The sequence below is a fragment of the Somniosus microcephalus genome, chromosome 6 (genome assembly GCF_052327205.1).
Source record: "Somniosus microcephalus isolate GS21.2 chromosome 6, FLI_Smic_1.0, whole genome shotgun sequence".
Taxonomy (NCBI): domain Eukaryota; kingdom Metazoa; phylum Chordata; class Chondrichthyes; order Squaliformes; family Somniosidae; genus Somniosus; species Somniosus microcephalus.
Window position 1 is genome coordinate 192,472,985 of NC_140992.1, and position 22,611 is coordinate 192,495,595.

Consider the following 22,611-nt stretch of genomic DNA (forward strand, 5'->3'; position numbering starts at 1 on the left):
TGTAAATGTCGCTTTCTTTGCTTCGGCAGAACACAGTTGAATATCCAGCCAACATTCACTGTCCACACCTTCACACGAAGAATGCTCACTTGGCAAGATCTCCAAGAGAACAGCTGCTGCCTGTGGCGTAGCAATCCAGCAATAATCGGCACCTTCAGGAGAGAGGGAGAAGAGAGAAAATGGAATTGATGGGGAGCAGAAAGGGGAAGAAAGAAGTCGGGTGTGAAATTGGACTCAGTAGCGCCTGTTTTTTGGGCGCTACGAGGCCCCTTAGGGTTCCAAAATGGTGTCCGCGATGCTTGCACACACACTTCTGATGCGAAGTGTGCCGGACACCATCTTGGTAAAGGTGTTAGCGTGCGCACTTAACGTCCACCAGAAGCTTGCAGAGCAGGCAGATCATGACGTCAATCAGCATGCAACGCTGATTTGAAGCCAGTGCTGCCATTTTGGAGCACCACGCTCCAGCCAACACCCTCTCTTAACATCGCACAGCTAAACACGATGTTAAGTAGCATGAAGGATCCCCCCACCAGCGCTATTTAAAGGGATCATCAACTGCTTACAGGCTAGTTGCTGGTTGATTTCTTCTGGCTGTTGCTACAACTCTACCCGTTTTTGGTGCTTTCCATAGTTGTTTCAAATTTCAAAGCTCTACAGGGAATGGTGTGGCAGGAGCTGAAGGACTTTCGGCTCTCAGCTCTATCCTTTCCCCCTGCCCTGGCCGCAGCGCACTTGTGCCCCGTGTCTCACATGCAGATCCCACCTCTATGCTATCCTTTAAGATACGCGCAGTGTCAGTATCTGAGCTGGTGGCTGCAAGTGTGAAAGCGAGTGACGTGTGTCTTCATTGTCACTCTCTTCTTGGTCTTCCTCCACTGCCTGGGCAGGTTGCAGTTCTTGGGTATCTGAAAGGAAAAAGGGACAAGGATAAAGTTGTGGTGAGGGAAGAGGAGAAAGTAAGAAATGCATGCTTACACCATCTGCAGCTTGTAAGTCAGAAAAGATTGTGGGATGAGGTGTAAGTGGGATGTGAAAGGAAGATTAGGTATGAGGATATCGTCATCTTCAATGAATTCAGCCCCACCGCTGGCCACGGCCTCGGCAATGGCCCTTCCCATGATGGCCAGCACCATCTCCTCCATGGGGGTTAGAACATGTAGGCGCGCCTCTCCCACTTTGGTTAATTCCTGCTGCCTCCAGTTGTGTGCCACCTTCTCCTGCAAGAGAGAGGGAAGTGTGTCAGTGAGCGTTATGCAATATGTTTGGGTGATGTGGCTGTCATGGTTGAATAGCTGACAGTGTGTGCAAGCTGTGAGATGAGAATGTGAGGCTTTCAGCAGTGGTAAGTGTGTGAGGGTGAGGTGAAGCATTGAATGTCAGGTATGAGTCCTGATTAATAGAGATTGTTGGTAGGTGAGTGATGGGGTGTGGTGAATTGAGCAGTTTGTAAGGCTAGTGGTGCGGTTGGTAGGATACGGCTTTTGAAGATGCATTCACTGACCTTGACCACTCGTGTGAGGTCATTAAACTTCTTGCGGCACCGCATCCAGGTTCTCGGGGCATGACTCCTGGCATTGACCTCCGTGGCTGCCTTCTCATCGTGTGTCTCCTGACCAGCTACAAATACAGGACATCTCTCCTCATTTCCATGTCCTCCGCCAAGGCCTGCAGTGCGGTGTCCAAAAACCTTGGTGCATGCTCTCTTCCATGATCAGCCATTGTTGCTTGTTTCACATCACACTATACCTAATGATCTCAGCACCTCCAGCAGCCACAATGCACCTTCCCTTAAAGAGGTGCAGGCTACCTTTAAGCAGTGCAGGCTTGCTTTAAGTAGTGCTCGGAAGTAACCATATCAGGCCCCCTGCTAACGCGCGCAGCCAATGAAGAGTGCGGTTAGCGCTGTCTGCACGCAGAAATCATTATAATGAGCAGGCAGCACGAAGTTGGCGTGCTGCCTGCATTGCACTGAACAGGTGCAGGATAATCGCGCATCACGATCCCCATGCCTCTTTTCGGGGGCTATCCAATTTAAACCCGGTAAAGTTTTGGAATACAATTTTCTGCTGCCTGCCTGCAGTAACCATAAAGCCCCATCAGGTGGTGTCTGATGATGGTTTCGGAGTGACAGGCAGGTGAGCTCTGCAAAGATGGAGAGGACGACCTAGGACACTTGTGATAGGAAGATAGCAAATTCCACAGGGGCGTACCCAGTGAATGTTCAATAGCTGCTGAGGTTAGAGGTTATGAGGCGGGAACAGCAAAGGTCAGCAGGCAGAGGGAAAACTTTGAAAGAATTTTACAGGAAGTGAGATTGGAAACCTGGCTGCCGGCTGTAGGAGCTTCTATTTTTGGACAGAAGGCAGAGAAAAGGATTGCGATAAATTCAAAAGGTATGCATACAACCTCCTGGGTTTTTAATTCAGGCGAAAAAATCGTGATCAAATCAACCGTGAGCAAATCCGTGCATGCATGGCTGAACTGTAGAGCTCAACATGAGGCCAGCTGTTGATTTTAGAGGTTGTTGCAGACTGGCAGGTGTTTGAACACTTTCTCAACAAACTCTTAAGATTATCTCAACGTCAGAAAAAAACTACACAACAGGAAACCACTGGCCCTTTTCTTTCTGATTTTCTTCTCAGGTTGTACAATTGCGATTTGTTGTGTTTTATGTCAATTGTAAAGTGTGGTGTATGTAACCGTTCCACCTTTAAGAGAACTATTTTAAGAGATGCACTACTTTATCTTGGCTGCTGTATACTGTAATACCGGTGGTGACCACACCGGTATATAAGTGCTGTGTAATGATTTATTGGGCAGTTCAGCCTGACCTCCGACTAGTAAGGACCTGTTGAATTTACTCTTGTGGTCTGTGTGCAGTGATTCTTATTAACAATAACTAGAACACACAGACTTAACAGTGGCGACGATGACGATCTTACCCTGCGGCAGAGATATATCCAAGGCAGTTTAACGGGCGTCGAGAAGAGGCATCCGCCCTCATCATCCTGCTGAGAAAGACTCAGGTCTGAAGAGCAAGGAAGAATCCTGACACGAAGCCTTCCATCAGCAACAGGCAGTGATCATCCCTTCTATCACGGTGGTGGGTAAGCCGATCAGCAACGAGCAGCAAGTCGGCCACGTTGGCTGTGAAGTAGGGGAGGGAAAAACGGAGGATATAAGGGCGGAGAACTCGACCACGGCCGGGGGGAAAAGAGCCGGACAGAAGTCGGGGCCAGAGACGCTGAGACTGGGGCAGCGTAAGGCACGGGAGCCGCGGTGAATGCAAACGCAGCCGGTGTAAAAGACTGGGCTGCAAGCGGGCTGGGAGACGCAACAGCGTCGAGAGAGAGCTCGACCGCGACCGGGAAAAAAGGCCGGGCAGCTACCGAGGCCGCGAGGCGCGGGAGAAAATTAAAAAAAAAAAAAAAATTTAAACCGCGGAGAACTCAGCCGCAGCCGGGGGAAAGGACCGGACTGCAAGAGGGGCTGGGAGGCACGATTTGAGAACCGCTGGGGAGGGCGAACGCAGCAATACGGCAATTGCCATTACAGCCAGCGGGGGAGAAAGGCAAACGCGGGAAGCCGCCATTTTCGTAGGCGGGGGAAGAAGACAAGCGCGGGAAACCGCCATTTTGAAAAAAAAAAAAAAAATCTTTTTGTTTCTCAAGAAGATTGCGAGGATGCCTAAGCGTGGTAACATCAACGATTTCGATCCCGATGTTGAAGATTGGGCCACGTATGTAAAACGCATAGAGATTTATTGTAAGGCAAATAAAATATCAGATGAAGATAAAGCACTAACCTTACTAAACTCAATGGGTGCGAAGACATACGGGCTATTGAAGCATCTTCTATCACCAGCTAAACCGGCGGATCAGGCTTTCGCTAATATTGTTGCTGTCCTGAGAAATCATTTGAACCCCACACCGCTGATGTTAGCGGAACGATTTAAATTTTATGTGAGAACGCAACTGAAAGAGGAAAGCAACGCGGAGTATTTAATTGAACTGCGTAAGCTAGCGAAATACTGTCAGTTTGGGGAAAGTCTGACAGAGGCACTGAGAGACAAATTCGTGTGTGGATTGTCGAAAGAAGGAACACAAAAGCGGCTGCTTGAAGAGGATGATCTTACACTTGATAAGGCTGTCACTATTGCAGCATCGCACGAAGCCGCAGCGAGAGGCACTGTGGAAATGCAGCTGAAGGCAGCGGTACTCAGCGTAGATCAAATGGCTTTGGGTACAGCGAAATGTTATCGTTGTGGAAAGACAACACACGATCAGAACCAATGCTGGTTTAAAAATCAGGAATGTAGAAAATGTGGCAAGCTTGGTCACATAGCTAAAGTATGCCGGTCAGGAAAGAAGACCAGCAACAAAAAGTCACCGCAGGAAAAGTGCAGAAAGGTACATAAGGTGGCTGAGAAGAGTTCGGATGAACAGAATTCGGATTCAGACTCCAACAGCAAGGAACTGGGTAGTCTGAGAATTCACAATGTGAGTAAGGAAGCTGACCTACAAACTATCTGGGTCACACTTCAGATAGCAGGAGTCCAAGTGAAGATGGAATTGGACACCGGATCGGCGTTGACGGTCATGAATAAGCAAGATTACAAAAGGTTATTCACACATATTCCCCTACGGGATACGGAGATAGTATTGCAGACATACACGGGGCAAAGAGTATACCCCATTGGAAAGATAAAAGTCAAGGTGGTACACAAGGGCAAAGAACACCAAGGAATGGACTTATATGTACTACCTGAGGGAGGTCCACCACTTCTGGGACGGGAGTGGATCAGAAAAATAAATATGGACTGGCACTCCCTAAAAGCAATAACGGTAGATTCCGGAAAAAAAGATGTCAAACCCGAACGATTGTCCAGAATATTGGATGAGGTTAAAGAGGTGTTCCAACAGGGACTGGGAACACTGAGAGGAATTACGGCAAAAATCAAGATTGCAGAACATGCAAACCCAAAATTTTTCAAAGCCAGACCGGCACCTTATGCGATACGACCTGCTGTGGAAGCTGAGCTGGAAGGGCTAGAACGTTCAGGAGTACTGTCTAAGGTGGACTGGAGTGAGTGGGCCACGCCCATTGTTCCCGTCATGAAGCGTTCATCGAGTAACAAGCCAGGGGAACCAGGGAAGGTCCGCATCTGTGGAGACTTCAAGATCACGGTTAATCCGGTGCTTCACACGGTGCAATATCCGCTTCCGCGGATTGAGGATATCTTTGCTTCATTGTCTGGCGGGAAACACTTCACCAAGATAGACCTGGCGCAAGCGTACTTACAGATGGAAGTTGAGGAAGAGTCGCGCCAGTATCTCACAATCAACACGCACAGAGGCTTGTATCGATATAATAGACTGGTTTTTGGAGTGGCTTCGGCTCCAGCAATTTGGCAGAGGGCCATGGAGCAGGTATTACAGGGAATTCCAAGCACTCAATGTTACTTGGACGATATCCTGATTACAGGAGATGATGATGAGGAACACCTTGCAAATTTGAAACTGGTGCTCACCAGATTGAAGGAATATGGACTTCGAGTTAATCGCCAGAAATGTGAGTTCTTTCAGAAACGGATCTCGTACTGTGGTCATGTCATTGACCAGGAGGGGCTGTACAAGTCACCTGACAAGATTGAAGCTGTTGTGAAGGCTCCCGCTCCGGAAAATGTATCCCAGTTGAGGTCGTTCCAAGGGTTGATTAACTATTACCATAAGTTTCTGCCAAATCTATCCACGGTGCTGCACCCGCTGAACGCTCTTTTGCAGAAAGAAGTACCATGGAAGTGGAGCGAGGACTGTAAGAAGGCCTTTCGCAAAAGCAAGGCATTGATCACCTCAGAGGAAGTGTTGGCTCACTTCAACCCAATGCTACCTATTCGTTTAGCTTGTGATGCTTCTCCTTATGGTATTGGAGCAGTACTCTCACACAAGTTGCCAAATGGCTTGGAAAGGCCAGTCGCATTTGCATCCAGATCATTGACCTCCGCTGAGCGCAACTATGCTCAGATAGATAGGGAGGCTCTCAGCCTTGTGTGGGGAGTAAAGAAGTTTAATCATTACCTGCAGGGCCAGAAGTTTACACTGCTGACAGACCACCAGCCGTTGGTATCCATTTTTAACCCTAAGAAGGGTGTTTCGGTGATGACAGCACAGAGGCTCCAGAGATGGTCCCTTTTCCTAGGGGCACATCAATATCAGATAGAATTCAAAGGTACAAAGCAGCATGGTAATGCTGATGGGCTGTCGCGCCTGCCACTACCTACTGAGGAGGAGGCACCGACGGTTGACCCGGTGGAGTTATTTCACTCGACCATCATCGAATGTTTACCTGTCACCAATGCAAATATTGAAAGGGAGACTAGGAATGACCCGACACTGTCCCGGGTCTACGAATTGACAGTAAAGGGATGGCCAGCCCATGGTGATCCACTGTTACCGGCACTCTCAGCAAGACGAGAACAGCTGTCCATCTGTCAGGGAACATTGATGTATGGAACAAGGGTGATTATCCCTCCTAAGTTAAGAGGGAGAGTTCTAAAAGAACTACATGAAGGTCATCTGGGGGGAGTCAAGATGAAAAGCCTTGCTAGGGCTTATGTGTGGTGGCCGGGTGTCGACCAACAGATAGAGGATCTGACGAAAAGCTGCTCAGGGTGCCAAAAAGTCCAAAATGCACCTCCAATTGCACCGCTGCATCCATGGGAATGGCCTTCAACCCCATGGCAACGTGTACATATTGACTTTGCTGGTCCATTCATGGATTCCATGTTTTTAATTGCGGTGGACGCACATTCTAAATGGCCAGAAGTGATTAAAATGACTACCACTACCTCGGAGAAGACGATCGCGGTGCTAAGAACGATATTTGCAAGAAATGGATTGCCAGAGCAAATATGTTCAGACAACGGACCACAGTTCGTGTCAGAGGAATTCCAGAAATTCCTGAAGAAGAATGGGGTGAAACATTATACCTCTGCCCCATATCATCCAGCTACGAATGGGCTGGCCGAGAGGTTTGTACAGACGTTCAAAAAGGCAATAAAGGCCATGAGTGAAGATCAGATTCCACTGCAACACAAGGTGGACAATTTCCTACTAGCATATCGAAACGCCACCCATGCAACAACAAACCAAAGTCCTGCCATGATGTTCTATAACAGGAGGTTTTGAAAGTTGAAATAGGACAACCGGTGTTAGCCAGGGACTATAAAAACGAGAAATGGCAATCTGGAACAATTCGGGCCAGACAAGGACCCCTGATGTACACGGTAGATGTTGGTGAAAATGTAATGCGACGTCATGCTGACCAACTGGTGGGATCGAGAACAAGGGTCGAGCCCATGGTTACGACAGAGACAACCATGGAGGAAGTTAGTGAACCTGAAGCATCTACCTCAGAAGTGAATATACCTGATGATGATGTCCTATCCATAGGGGATCAACCAGATGAGTCACCCCAGCAACGAGAACCAGAGACCCCTGAAAGGTGTTATCTGTCTCGGATCAGGAGGCCTCCTCAGAGACTGAATCTGTGAACTGTTTTTACATGAAGTTGTGTATATATGTTATTATGTTATGTTTAATGGGGAATATATACTGTTAAGCTAAAAAGGGAGGATTGTGGTGTATGTAACCGTTCCACCTTTAAGAGAACTATTTTAAGAGATGCACTACTTTATCTTGGCTGCTGTATACTTTAATACCGGTGGTGACCACACCGGTATATAAGTGCTGTGTAATGATTTATTGGGCAGTTCAGCCTGACCTCCGACTAGTAAAGACCTGTTGAATTTACTCTTGTGGTCTGTGTGCAGTGATTCTTATTAACAATAATTAGAACACACAGACTTAACATAAAGTTTGCAGTGCGACAAATGCTCTCCAAAATTTGCATATAAACAAATAGATTTTATATATATACAATAAATAAATATATACAGTGTATCTGCAAGCATAAAGTGATATATATATATACATGACACCTTTTTCTTATTCATTCTAGAGATGTAGATGTCGTTGACAGTTCAGATGTGCCCATCCTTACATCGTCAATCCCAAAATATACCCATTCTTACACTGTCAATACCACAAATATACTCATCCTTATACACTGTCTATACCTCAAATATACCCACCTTTAGACACTGTCCATACCTCAAATATACCCATTGTTACACTGAAAATACCTCAAATATACCCATACTTACATAGTCAGTACCTCAAATATACCCATCCTTACATAGTCAATACCTCAAATATATCCATCCATACACTGTCAATACCTCAAATATATCCATTCTTACATCGTCAATACCTCAAATATACCCATCCTAACACTGTCAATTCCTCAAATTTACCCATCCGTACACTGCCAATACCTCAAATATATCCATCCTTACATCGTCAATACCTCAAATATGCCCATCCTTACACTGTCAAAACCTCAAATATACCCATCCTTACATAGTCAATGTGGTGTATGTAACCGTTCCACCTTTAAGAGAACTATTTTAAGTGTTGCACTACTTTATCTTGGCTGCTGTATACTGTAATACCGGTGGTGACCACACCGGTATATAAGTGCTGTGTAATGATTTATTGGGCAGTTCCGCCCTGACCTTCGACTAGTAAAGACCTGTTAAAATTTACTCTTGTGGTCTGTGTAGTAATTCTCACTATAACACACAGACTTAACAGTCAATACCTCAAATATGCCCATCCTTACACTGTCAATACCTCAAATATGCCCATCCTTACACTGTCAATATCTCAAATATACTCATCCTTACACTGTCAATACCTCAAATATGCCCATCCTTACACTGTCAATACCTCAAATATACCCATCCTTACATTGTCAATAGCTCAAATAAACCCATCTTTACACTGTCAATACCTCAAATATATCCATCCTTACATCGTCAATACCTCAAATATGCCCATCCTTACACTGTCAATACCTCAAATATACCCATCCTTACATTGTCAGTACCTCAAATAAACCCATCCTTACACTGTCAATACCTCAAATATATCCATCCTTACACTGTCAATACCTCAAATATACACATCCTTACATCGTCAATACCTCAAATATACCCATCCTTACACTGTCAATACCTCAAATATACCCATCCTTACACTGTCAATACCTCAAATATACCCATCCTTACACTGTCGTTCCCTCAAATATAACCATCCTTACACTGTCAATACCACAAATATACTCATCCTTACACTGTCAATACCTCAAATATACCCATCCATACATAGTCAATATCTCAAACATACCCATCCTTACACTGTCAATACCTCAAATATACCCATCCTTACACTGTCAATACCTCAAATATATCCATCCTAATACTGTCAATATCTCAAATATATCCATCCTTACACTGTCAATATCTCAAATATATCCATCCTTACACTTTCAATACCTCAAATATACCCATCCTTACATAGTCAATATCTCAAATATATCCATCCATACACCGTCAATACCTCAAATATATCCATTCTTACATCGTCAATACCTCAAATATACCCATACTAACAGTCAATACCTCAAATATACCCATCCTTATACACTGTCTATACCTCAAATATATCCACCTTTGGACACTGTCCATACCTCAAATATACCCATTGTTACACTGAAAATACCTCAAATATACCCATACTTACACAGTCAGTACCTCAAATATACCCATCATGACATAGTCAATACCTCAAATATTCCCGTCCGTACACTGTCAATACCTCAAATATATCCATTCTTCCATCGTCAATACCACAAATATACCCATTCTAACACTGTCAATACCTCAAATATACCCATCCTTACATTGTCAGTACCTCAAATAAACCCATCCTTACACTGTCAATATCTCAAATATATCCATCCTTACATCGTCAATACCTCAAATAAACCCATCCTTACACTGTCGTTACCTCAAATATAACCATCCTTACACTGTCAATACCTCAAATATATCCATCCTTACATCGTCAATACCTCAAATAAACCCATCCTTACACTGTCAATACCTCAAATATATCCATCCTTACATCGTCAATACCTCAAATATACCCATCCTTACACTGTCATTACCTCAAATATACCCATCCTTACATTGTCAACACCTGAAATATATGCATTATTACATCGTCAATATCTCAAATATACCCATCGTTACACTGTCAATACCTCAAATATACCCATCCTTACATAGTCAATACCTCAAATATACCCATCCTTACATTGTCAATACCTCAAACATACCCATCCTTACATTGTCAATACCTCAAATATACCCATCCTTACACTGTCAATACCGCAAACATAGCCATCCTTACACTGTCAATACCACAAATATACCCATCCTTAGACTGTCAATATCTCAAATATATCCATCCTTACACTGTCAATACCTCAAATATACCCATCCTTACACTGTCAATACCTCAAATATACCCATCCTAACAGTCAATACCTCAAATATACCCATCCTTATACACTGTCTATACCTCAAATATATCCACCTTTAGACACTGTCCATACCTCAAATATACCCATTGTTACACTGAAAATACCTCAAATATACCCATACTTACATAGTCAGTACCTCAAATATACCCATCATTACATAGACAATACCTCAAATATTCCCCTCCGTACACTGCCAATACCTCAAATATACCCATCCTTACACTGTCAATACCTCAAATATACCCATCCTTACACAGTCAATACCTCAAATATGCCCATCCTTGCACTGTCAATACCTCAAATATACCCATCCTTTCAGTGTCAATACCTCAAATATGCGCATCCTTACATTGTCAATACCTCAAATATGCCCATCCTTGCAGTGTCAATACCTCAAATATACCCATCCTTTCAGTGTCAATACCTCAAATATGCGCATCCTTACGCCGTCAATACCTCAAATATACCCATCCTTACATTGTCAATACCTCAAATATACCCATCCTTACATTGTCAGTACCTCAAATAAACCCATCTTTACACTGTCAATACCTCAAATTTATCCATCCTTACATCGTCAATACCTCAAATATGCCCATCCTTGCACTGTCAATACCTCAAATATACCCATCCTTTCAGTGTCAATACCTCAAATATGCGCATCCTTACACTGTCAATACCTCAAATATACCCATCCTTACATTGTCAATACCTCAAATAAACCCATCCTTACACTGTCAATACCTCAAATATATCCATCCTTACATCGTCAATACCTCAAATATACCCATCCTTACACTGTCAATACCTCAAATAAACCCATCCTTACACTGTCAATACCTCAAATAAACCCATCATTACACTGTCAATACCTCAAATATATCCATCCTTACATCGTCAATACCTCAAATATATCCATCCTTACACTGTCAATACCTCAAATATATCCATCCTTACATCATCAATACCTCAAATATACCCATCCTTATACTGTCAATACCTCAAATAAACCCATCCTTACACTGTCAATACCTCAAATATACCCATCCTTACACTGTCAATACCTCAAATATATCCATCCTTACACTGTCAATACCTCAAATATATCCATCCTTACACTTTCAATACCTCAAATATATCCATCCTTACACTGTCAATACTTCAAATATACCCATCCTTACATTGTCAATACCTCAAATAAACCCATCCTTACACTGTCAATACCTCAAATATATCCATCCTTACATCGTCAATACCTCAAATAAACCCATCCTTACACTGTCAATACCTCAAATATAACCATCCTTACACTGTCAATACTTCAAATATACCCATCCGTGCACCGTCAATACCTCAAATATACCCATCCTTACATCGTCAATACCTCAAATATACCCATCCTTACACTGTCAGTACCTCAAATATACCCATCCGTACACCGTCAATACCTCAAATATACCCATCCTTGCACTGTCAATACCTCAAATATATCCGTCCTTACATCGTCATTACCTCAAATATACCCATCCTTACATCGTCAATACCTCAAATATACCCATCCTTACACTGTCAATACCACAAATATACTCATCCTTACACTGTCAACACCTCAAATATACCCATCCTTACACTGTCAATACCTCAAATATACCCATCCTTACACTGTCAATACCTCAAACATACCCATCCTTACACTGTCAATACCACAAATATATTCATCCTTACACTGTCAATACCTCAAATATATCCATCCTAATACTGTCAATATCTCAAATATATCCATCCTTACACTGTCAATATCTGAAATATATCCATCCTTACACTGTCAATACCTCAAATATATCCATTCTTACATCGTCAATACCTCAAATATACCCATCCTAACAGTCAATACCTCAAATATACCCATCCTTATACACTGTCTATACCTCAAATATATCCACCTTTAGACACTGTCCATACCTCAAATACACCCATTCTAACACTGAAAATACCTCAAATATACCCATACTTACATAGTCAGTACCTCAAATATACCCATCATTACATAGTCAATACCTCAAATATTCCCCTCCGTACACTGCCAATACCTCAAATATACCCATCCTTACATAGTCAATACCTCAAATATGCCTATCCTTGCACTGTCAATACCTCAAATATACCCATCCTTTCAGTGTCAATACCTCAAATATGCGCATCCTTACATTGTCAATACCTCAAATATGTCCATCCTTACACTGTCAATACCTCAAATATACCCATCCTTACATTGTCAATACCTCAAATATACCCATCCTTACATTGTCAGTACCTCAAATAAACCCATCTTTACACCGTCAATACCTCAAATTTATCCATCCTTACATCGTCAATACCTCAAATATGCCCATCCTTACACTGTCAATACCTCAAATATACGCATCCTTACACTGTCAATACTTCAAATAAACCCATCCTTACACTGTCAATACCTCAAATATACCCATTCTAACACTGTCAATACCTCAAATATACCCATCCTTACATTGTCAGTACCTCAAATAAACCCATCCTTACACTGTCAATACCTCAAATATATCCATCCTTACATCGTCAATACCTCAAATAAACCCATCCTTTCACTGCCAATACCTCAAATATATCTATCCTGACATCGTCAATACCTCAAATATACCCATCCTTACACTGTCAATACCTCAAATATACCGATCCTTTCAGTGTCAATACCTCAAATATGCCCATCCTTACATTGTCAGTACCTCAAATAACCCCATCCTTACACTGTCAATACCTCAAATATACCCATCCTTACGCTGTCAATACTTCAAATATACCCATCCGTGCATCGTCAATACCTCAAATATACCCATCCTTACACTGTCTGTACCTCAAATATACCCATCCGTACACCGTCAATACCTCAAATATACCCATCCTTACATCGTCAATACCTCAAATATACCCATCCTTACACTGTCAATACCTCAAATATACCCATCCTTACACTGTCAAGACTTCAAATATACCCATCCGTACACCGTCAATACCTCAAATATACCCATCCTTACATATTCAATACCTCAAATATACCCATCCTTGTAAAGTCAATACCTCAAATATACCCATCCGTACACTGCCAATACCTGAAATATACCCATCTTTACATCGTCAACACCTCAAATATACACATTCTTACATGGTCAATACCTCAAATAAACCCATCCTTACACTGTCAATACCTGAAATACATCCATTATTACATCGTCAATACCTCAAATATACCCATCCTTACACTGTCAATACCTCAAATATACCCATCCTTACACTGTCAATACCTCAAATATACCCATCCTTACACTGTCAATACCTCAAATATACCCATCCTTACACTGTCAATACCTCCAATATACCCATCCTTACATAGTCAATACCTCAAATATAACCATCCTAATACTGTCAATATCTCAAATATCCCCACCCTTACACTGTCAACACCTCAAATATACCCATCCTTACACTGTCAATACCTCAAATATCCCCATCCTTACACTGTCAATACCTCAAATATACCCATCCTTACATAGTCAATACCTCAAATATAACCATCCTAATACTGTCGATATCTCAAATATCCGCACCCTTACACTGTCAATACCACAAATATACCCATCCTTACACTGTCAATACCTCAAATATACCCATCCTTACACTGTCAATACCTCAAATATCCCCAACCTTACATTGTCAATACCTCAAATATACCCATCCTTACATTGTCAATACCTCAAATATACACATCCTTACACTGTCAATACTTCAATATACCCATCCGCACACCGTCAATACCTCAAATATACCCATCCTTACACTGTCAATACCACAAATATACCCATCCTTACATCGTCAATACCTCAAATATACCCATGCTTACAAAGTCAATACCTCAAATATACCCATCCTTACATTGTCAATACCTGAAATATGTGCATTATTACATCGAAAATACCACAAATTCACCCACCCTTACACTGTCAATACCTCAAATATACCCACCCTTACACTGTCAATACCTCAAATATATCCATCCTTACATCGTCATTACCTCAAATATACCCATCCTTACATCGTCAATACCTCAAATATACCCATCCTTACATAGTCAATACCTCAAATATGCCCATCCTTACACTGTCAATACCTCAAATATATCCATCCTTACATCGTCAATACCTCAAATATACCCATCATTACATTGTCAATACCTCAAATATACCCATTGTTACACTGTCAATACCTCAAATATACCCATTCTTACACTGTCAATACCTCAAATATACCCATCCTTACACTGTCAATACCTCAAATATACCCATCCTTACATCGTCAATACCTCAAATATACCCATCCTTACATAGTCAATACCTCAAATATACCCATCCTTACACTGTCAATACCTCAAATATACCCATCCTTACACTGTCAATACTTCAAATATACCCATCCTTGTAAAGTCAATACCTCAAATATACCCATCCGTACACTGCCAATACCTCAAATATACCCATCTTTCCATCGTCAATACCTCAAATATACCCATCTTTACATCGTCAATACCTCAAATATACCCATCCTTACATTGTCAATACCTGAAATACATCCATTATTACATCGTCAATACCTCAAATACACCCATCCTTACACTGTCAATACCTCAAATATACCCACCCATCCTTACACTGTCAATACCTCAAATATACCCATCCTTACATAGTCAATACCTCAAATATACCCATCCGTACACGGCCAATACCTCAAATATACCCATCCTTACATCGTCAATACCTCAAATAAACCCATCCTTACACTGTCAATACCTCAAATATGCCCATCCTTACATTGTCAATACCTCAAATATACCCATCCTTACATCGTCAATACCTCAAATAAACCCATCCTTACATTGTCAATACCTCAAATATACCCATCCTTACACTGTCATTCCCTCAAATAGACCCATCCTTACACTGTCAATACCTCAAATATACCCATCCTTACATTGTCGATACCTCAAATATACCCATCCTTACACTGTCAATACTTCAAATATACCCATCCGTACACCGTCAATACCTCAAATATACCCATCCTTACACTGTCATTACCTCAAATATAACCATCCTTACGCTGTCAATACCACAAATATACCCATCCTTACAAAGTCAATACCTCAAATATACCCATCTGTACACTGCCAATTCCTCAAATATACCCATCCTTACACTGTCAATACCTCAAATATATCCATCCTTACATCGTCATTACCTCAAATATACCCATCCTTACATCGTCAATACCTCAAATATACCCATTCTTACATAGTCAATACCTCAAATATACCCATCGTTACATTGTCATAACCTCAAATATACCCATCCTTACACTGTCAATACCTCAAATATCCCCATCCTTACATTGTCAATACCTCAAATATACCCATCCTTACATCGTCAATACATCAAATATACCCATCCTTACACTGTCATTACCTCAAATATAACCATCCTTACACTGTCAATACCACAAATATACTCATCCTTACACTGTCAATACCTCAAATATACCCATCCTTACATAGTCAATACCTCAAATATACCCATCCTTACAAAGTCAATACCTGAAATATACCCATCCGTACACTGCCAATACCGCAAATATACCCATCTTTACATTGTCACTACCTCAAATATACCCATCCTTACATTGTCAATACCTCAAATAAAACCATCCTTACACTGTCAATACCTCAAATATACCCATCCTTACACTGTCAATACCTCAAATATATCCGTCCTTACATCGTCATTACCTCACATATACCCATCCTTACATCGTCAATACCTCAAATATACCCATCCTTACATTGTCAATACCTCAAATATACCCATCCGTACACTGTCAATAACTCAAATATACCCATCCTTACACTGTCAATACCTCAAATATACCCATCCGTACACTGCCAATACATCAAATATACCCATCCTTACACTGTCAATACCTCAAATGTTCTCATCCTTACATTGTAAATACCTCAAATATACCCATCCTTGCACAGTCAATACCTCAAATATACCCATCCTTACACTGTCAATACCTCAAATATACCCATCCTTACATAGTCAATACCTCAAATATACCCATCCGTACACTGTCAATAACTCAAATATACCCATCCTTACACTGTCAATACCTCAAATATACCCATTCTTACATCTTCAATATCTCAAATATACCCATCGTTACACTGTCCATACCTCAAATATACCCATCCGTACACTGCCAATACATCAAATATACCCATCCTTACATTGTCAATACCTCAAATATACCCATCCATACACTGTCAATACCTCAAATGTTCTCATCCTTACATTGTCAATACCTCAAATATACCCATCCTTGCACAGTCAATACCTCAAATATACCCATCCTTACACTGTCAATACCTCAAATATACCCATCCTTACACTGTCAATACCTCAAATATACCCTTCTAGCTAACTAGTACATCATATTTTAAGTAATTATTAATTACATGTTATATGCAAAATAATATACATTGCTGTATTAATTAATTATAAGTTAGTCTCTCAGGAGGCTTCCTGACTCGGTCCGGATAACGCCTCGGGGGTGTATTAGTTTCTGGTGGTGTAGTAGGTTCTTCTGGCAAGGCTGATTTGGCTTGAAGGCCAGTGTCGGGTTCATCGGGCTCCAGTATCACCGGATCGGAGGTAGATATGGGTATCTCTACTTCATCGTTAGATGTACACAGTGGTGGTGTAGGTTGTTCCTTTTCGGATGACTTGATGATTTGGTCAGCATGGCGCCTTATTATGCTGTCTCCGATGTCCACAGTATACATCAGTGGTCCTAATCGTGTGCAGATAGTTCCAGGCTGCCATTTCTCGGTACGGTAGTCCCGGGCCAAAACCGGTTGGCCTATCTGGAAGGCCCTAGTTGGCCTTTCATTCATGCCCTGAAACTGCCGGTTCTCCACGTCCCTTCGGATGTTGGGCTTGACCAAATCCAGCCGGCATCTTAGGTTTCTATTGTAGAACATCATGGTGGGAGTTTGGTTAGTAACCATATGCGTTGCATTCCTATATGCAAATAAGAAGTTATCCACCTTGTGCTGAAGTTTTATGTCTTCATTACCCATGGCCTTGATGGCCTTCTTGAAGGTCTGGACAAACCTTTCAGCCAATCCATTGGTGGCGGGATGGTATGGGGCGGACGTGTAGTGCTTTACCCCATTGTTCTTTAAGAACTTTCTGAATTCTTCGGACACAAATTGCGGTCCATTATCAGAACATATCTGCTCCGGCAGCCCATTCCTGGCAAATATGGTCCTTAATACTGTGATGGTTTTTTCCGTGGTGGTGGAGGACATCTTTATTACCTCCGGCCACTTGGAGTGTGCATCAACTGCGATTAAGAACATTGAGTCCATAAATGGACCACAAAAGTCGATGTGCACCCTTTGCCAGGGAGATGAGGGCCACTCCCATGGATGTAGAGGGGCCTGTGGTGGAGCATTTTGGACCTTCTGGCATCCTAGGCAGCTCTTGGTCATGTCTTCGATGTCTCCATCGATACCTGGCCACCATACAAACGCCCTAGCTAGGTTCTTCATTTTCACTCCACCCAGATGCCCCTCATGAAGCTCCTTTAGCACTTTATCCTGGAGTTTGGGTCGAATCACCACTCTGGATCCACACATCAAGGTTCCTCGGCACACTGACAGCTGTTCTCTTCTTTGCGAGAATGCTGGCAACAGTGGTTCGCCATGTGCTGGCCATCCCTTCACTGTTAAATCGTAGACCCGTGAGAGAGTAGGGTCATTTCTTGTCTCCCTTTCAATGGCAGAATTTGTCACCGGTAGACATTCCACTATGGTAGAGTGGAATATCTCTACTGGGTCTACTGTAGGTGCCTCTTCTATCATTGGCAACGGTAGGCGTGATAAACCGTCAGCATTCCCATGCTGTTTTGACCCTTTGTATTCAATGTTGTCTTGGTGTGCCCCTAGAAAAAGGGACCACCTCTGTAGTCTTTGTGCCGTCATAATGGGGACACCTTTTTTAAGGTTGAATATGGAGATGAGGGGTTGATGGTCAGTCAGCAAGGTAAATTTTTGTCCGTGTAGGTAATGGTTGAATTTCTTCACTCCCCATACCAGGCTGAGTGCTTCCCTGTCTATCTGGGCATAGTTACGCTCAGCTGAGTTCAATGAGCGTGACGCAAAAGCTATCGGCCGTTCCGAGCCATCAGGGAATCTATGGGACAATACCGCTCCTATGCCGTAAGGGGATGCATCGCACGCCAGTCTGATTGGTAGTGATGGGTTGTAATGAGCCAAAATTTTCTCGGATGTGATTAAGTCTTTACATTTATGGAAGGCACGTTTACAGTCTTCGTTCCATTTCCAAATCACTCCTGTCTGTAGAAGATCATTAAGAGGGTGTAGAATAGTTGATAAGTTCGGTAAAAATTTATGATAGTAATTTATTAATCCCAGGAATGACCTTAATTGTGAAACATTTTCAGGTGCTGGGGCTTTTATAACTGCTTCAATTTTCTCAGGTGACTTATGCAGCCCTTCCTTATTAATTATGTGGCCACAATATGATATCTGATTTTGGAAAAATTCGCACTTGGGGTGATTTGCTCGTAGGCCCCGTTCTTTCAGCCTAGTGAGCACCTGCTCCAAATTGGCAAGGTGCTCGTTGTCGTTTTCTCCTGTTATAAGGATGTCGTCTAGGTAGCATTGAGTCCCCGGAATCCCTTGCAGGACTTGCTCCATAGCTCTTTGCCAGATAGCTGGAGCTGATGCTATTCCAAAAACCAGTCGATTGTACTGGTACAGGCCTTTGTGTGTGTTTATTGTGAGATACTTTTTAGAGGTCTCCTCAACCTCCATCTGTAGATATGCCTGTGCCAAGTCAATTTTTGTGAAACGTTTCCCTCCGGATAGTGAGGCGAAAATATCTTCTATCCTCGGAAGAGGATACTGTACCGTGTGAAGGACCGGGTTTACAGTCACCTTAAAGTCCCCACAGATGCGAATTCTTTTCTGTTCCTCAGAGTTATTTTTCAATGTTTTTTTCATGACTGGAACGATGGGTGTTGCCCATTCGCTCCAATCTATTTAGGATAATACGCCTGCCTTTTCCAAATTCTTCAGCTCTGCCTCGACTGCCGGACGTATTGCGTATGGCACCGGTCTTGCCTTAAAAATTTTTGGAATTGCTGTATCTTCCACTTTTATTGAGGCGGTGATGCCTTTCAAGGTTCCTAGTTTCTCTTGAAACACTTCTTTGGCGTTGGCCAAGATGTCTTTTAATCGTTCAGGTATGATGTCATCATTGTTTTTTTCCTTACTGGTCACCGTCAGTGCCTGAATTGAGTGCCAGTCTAAATGTATCTTCCTTATCCATTCACGTCCCAACAACGGTGGACCACCATCTTGTAGAATGTATAAATACAACTTTTGTATTTCTTTGCCGTTGTATACCACAGGCACCCTTATTTTTCCTTTGGGGTAGACTTTCTGCCCCGTATATGTTTTTAAGATAATGGATGTGTCTTTTAGAGATATATGCGAAAATAGCCTCTCGTAATCTCGTCGATTTATTACGGTTAGAGCTGATCCTGTATCTAGCTCCATTTTAACTGGGGACCCTGCTATTGTGAGGGTAACCCAAATGGTTTGGTAATCCTCTTTGGCAAGTACATTATGTAATTTGAGACAGCTTAGTCTCTTGTTTCCGGAGTCGCTATCGCTATTCTGGTCTTCGGAGCTATTGTCCGTCATCATTTGTACCTTCCTGTACTTTTCTTTATTGATTTTTTGTTTTCTGTCAGTGGATTTATTTTGTCCAGATTGGCATACCCGTGCAATGTGTCCAATCTTACCACATTGCCTGCATGCTTTGCCCTTGAACCAGCAGTCCCTCTGGTTATGGGTGGATCTGCCGCAGCGATAACATCTTCCGAAATCCTGTGTCATTTTATGGGTGCCGAAGTCCTGTGTCTCTTGTTGTATCTCTGCAGCTCCTTTTCGAATCCCATCCTCGTCGCCACTGTAGTGTCCGTGTGTAGATAAAGACACTGAAGACAGGAGTTGGTTCATAGGTATTTACTAAGCAAGTCTGGGGGGGGTTTCTAAAGGATATACACAATACACAGGCTTATATAGCCCAAGTGGCAATTACCGGCATTACGCACACCTGGGGCTCTTAAAGGCACATACACCACAATTACACTGTCAATACCTCAAATATACCCATCCTTACACTGTCAATACCTCAAATAGACCCATCCTTACACTGTCAGTACCTATAATATATCCATCCTTACACTGTCAATACCTCAAATATACCCATCCTTACACTGTCAATCCCTCAAATATACCCATCCTTACACTGTCAATACCTCAAATATACCCATCCTTACACTGTCAATACCTCAAATATACACATCCTTACACTGTCAATACCTCAAATATACACATCCTTACATTGTCAATACCTCAAATATACCCATCCTTACACTGTCAATACCTCAAATATACACATCCTTACATAGTCAATACCTCAAATATACCCATCCGAACACGGCCAATACCTGAAATATACCCATCCTTACACTGTCAATACCTCAAATATAGCCATCCTTACATAGTCAATACCTCAAATATACCCATCCTTACACTGTCAATACCTCAAATATACCCATCCTTACACTGTCAATACCTCAAATATACACATCCTTACATCGTCAATACCTCAAATATACCCATCCTTACACTGTCAATACCTCAAATATACACATCCTTACATAGTCAATACCTCAAATATACCCATCCGAACACAGCCAATACCTGAAATATACCCATCCTTACACTGTCAATACCTCAAATATACCCATCCTTACATAGTCAATACCTCAAATATCCCCATCCTTACACTGTCAATATCTCAAATATACCCATCCTTACATCGTCAATACCTCAAATATACCCATCCTTACACTGTCATTACCTCAAATATACCCATCCTAACACTGTCATTACCGCAAATATACCCATCCTTACACTGTCAATACCACAAATATACCCATCCTAACACTGTCAATACCTCAAATATACCCATCCTTACATTGTCACTACCTCAAATATACCCATGCTTACATTGTCAATACCTCAAATATACCCATCCTTACACTGTCAATACCTCAAATATATCCATCCGTACATAGTGAATACCTCAAATATACCCACCCTTACATTGTCAATACCTCAAATATACCAATCAAGGGTGTAAATCAAACAGGACTACAGTAAATAATAATTCTAAATGGACTAAGAGTGTTGCAAAAAACAATTCTGAAGGCTTTGTGCCTTAATGCGAGGAGCAGTCGTAATAAGGTGGATGAATTAGCTGTGCAAATAGATGTAAACGGATATGATATAATTGGGATTACGGAGACATGGCTCCAGGGTGACCAAGGCTGGGAATTCAACACCCAGGGGTATTCAGTATTCAGGAAGGACAGGCAAAAAGGAAAAGGAGGTGGGGTAACATTGCTGGTTAAAGAGGAGATTAACACAATAGTAAGGAAGGATATTAGCTCTGATGATGTGGAATCTGTATGGGCAGAGCTGAGAAATACCAAGGGGCAGAAAACGTTACTGGGAGTTGTATACAGACCCCCAAACAGTAATGTTGAGGTTGGGGATGGCATTAAATGGGAAATTAGAGACGCATGCAATAAGGGCACAGCAGTTATCATGGGTGACTTTAATCTACATATAGATTGGGCTAATGAAATTAGTAACAATACTGTGGAGGAGGAATTCCTAGAGTGTATACGGGATGGTTTCCTGGACCAATATGTCAAGGAACCAACTAGAGATCAGGCCATCTTAGACTGGGTAATATGTAATGAGAAAGGATTAATTAGCAATCTTGTTGTGCGAGGCCCCTTGGGGAGGAGCAATCATTAGATGATAGAATTCTTCATTCAGTTGGAGAG

General features: G+C 42.1%; 1 protein-coding gene across 1 annotated transcript in view; it reads left to right on the plus strand.

The window, feature by feature from the left end:
• The first annotated feature begins 634 nt into the window (after positions 1–634).
• Positions 635–22,611, plus strand: part of LOC147116293 (mixed lineage kinase domain-like protein) — a 65,298-nt gene continuing 43,321 nt past the window's right edge. Inside the window, exon 1 of the mRNA XM_085991124.1 lies at positions 635–2,396. The gene's annotated coding sequence lies outside the window, so the exon portion shown is untranslated. The remainder of the gene's footprint in view (positions 2,397–22,611) is intronic.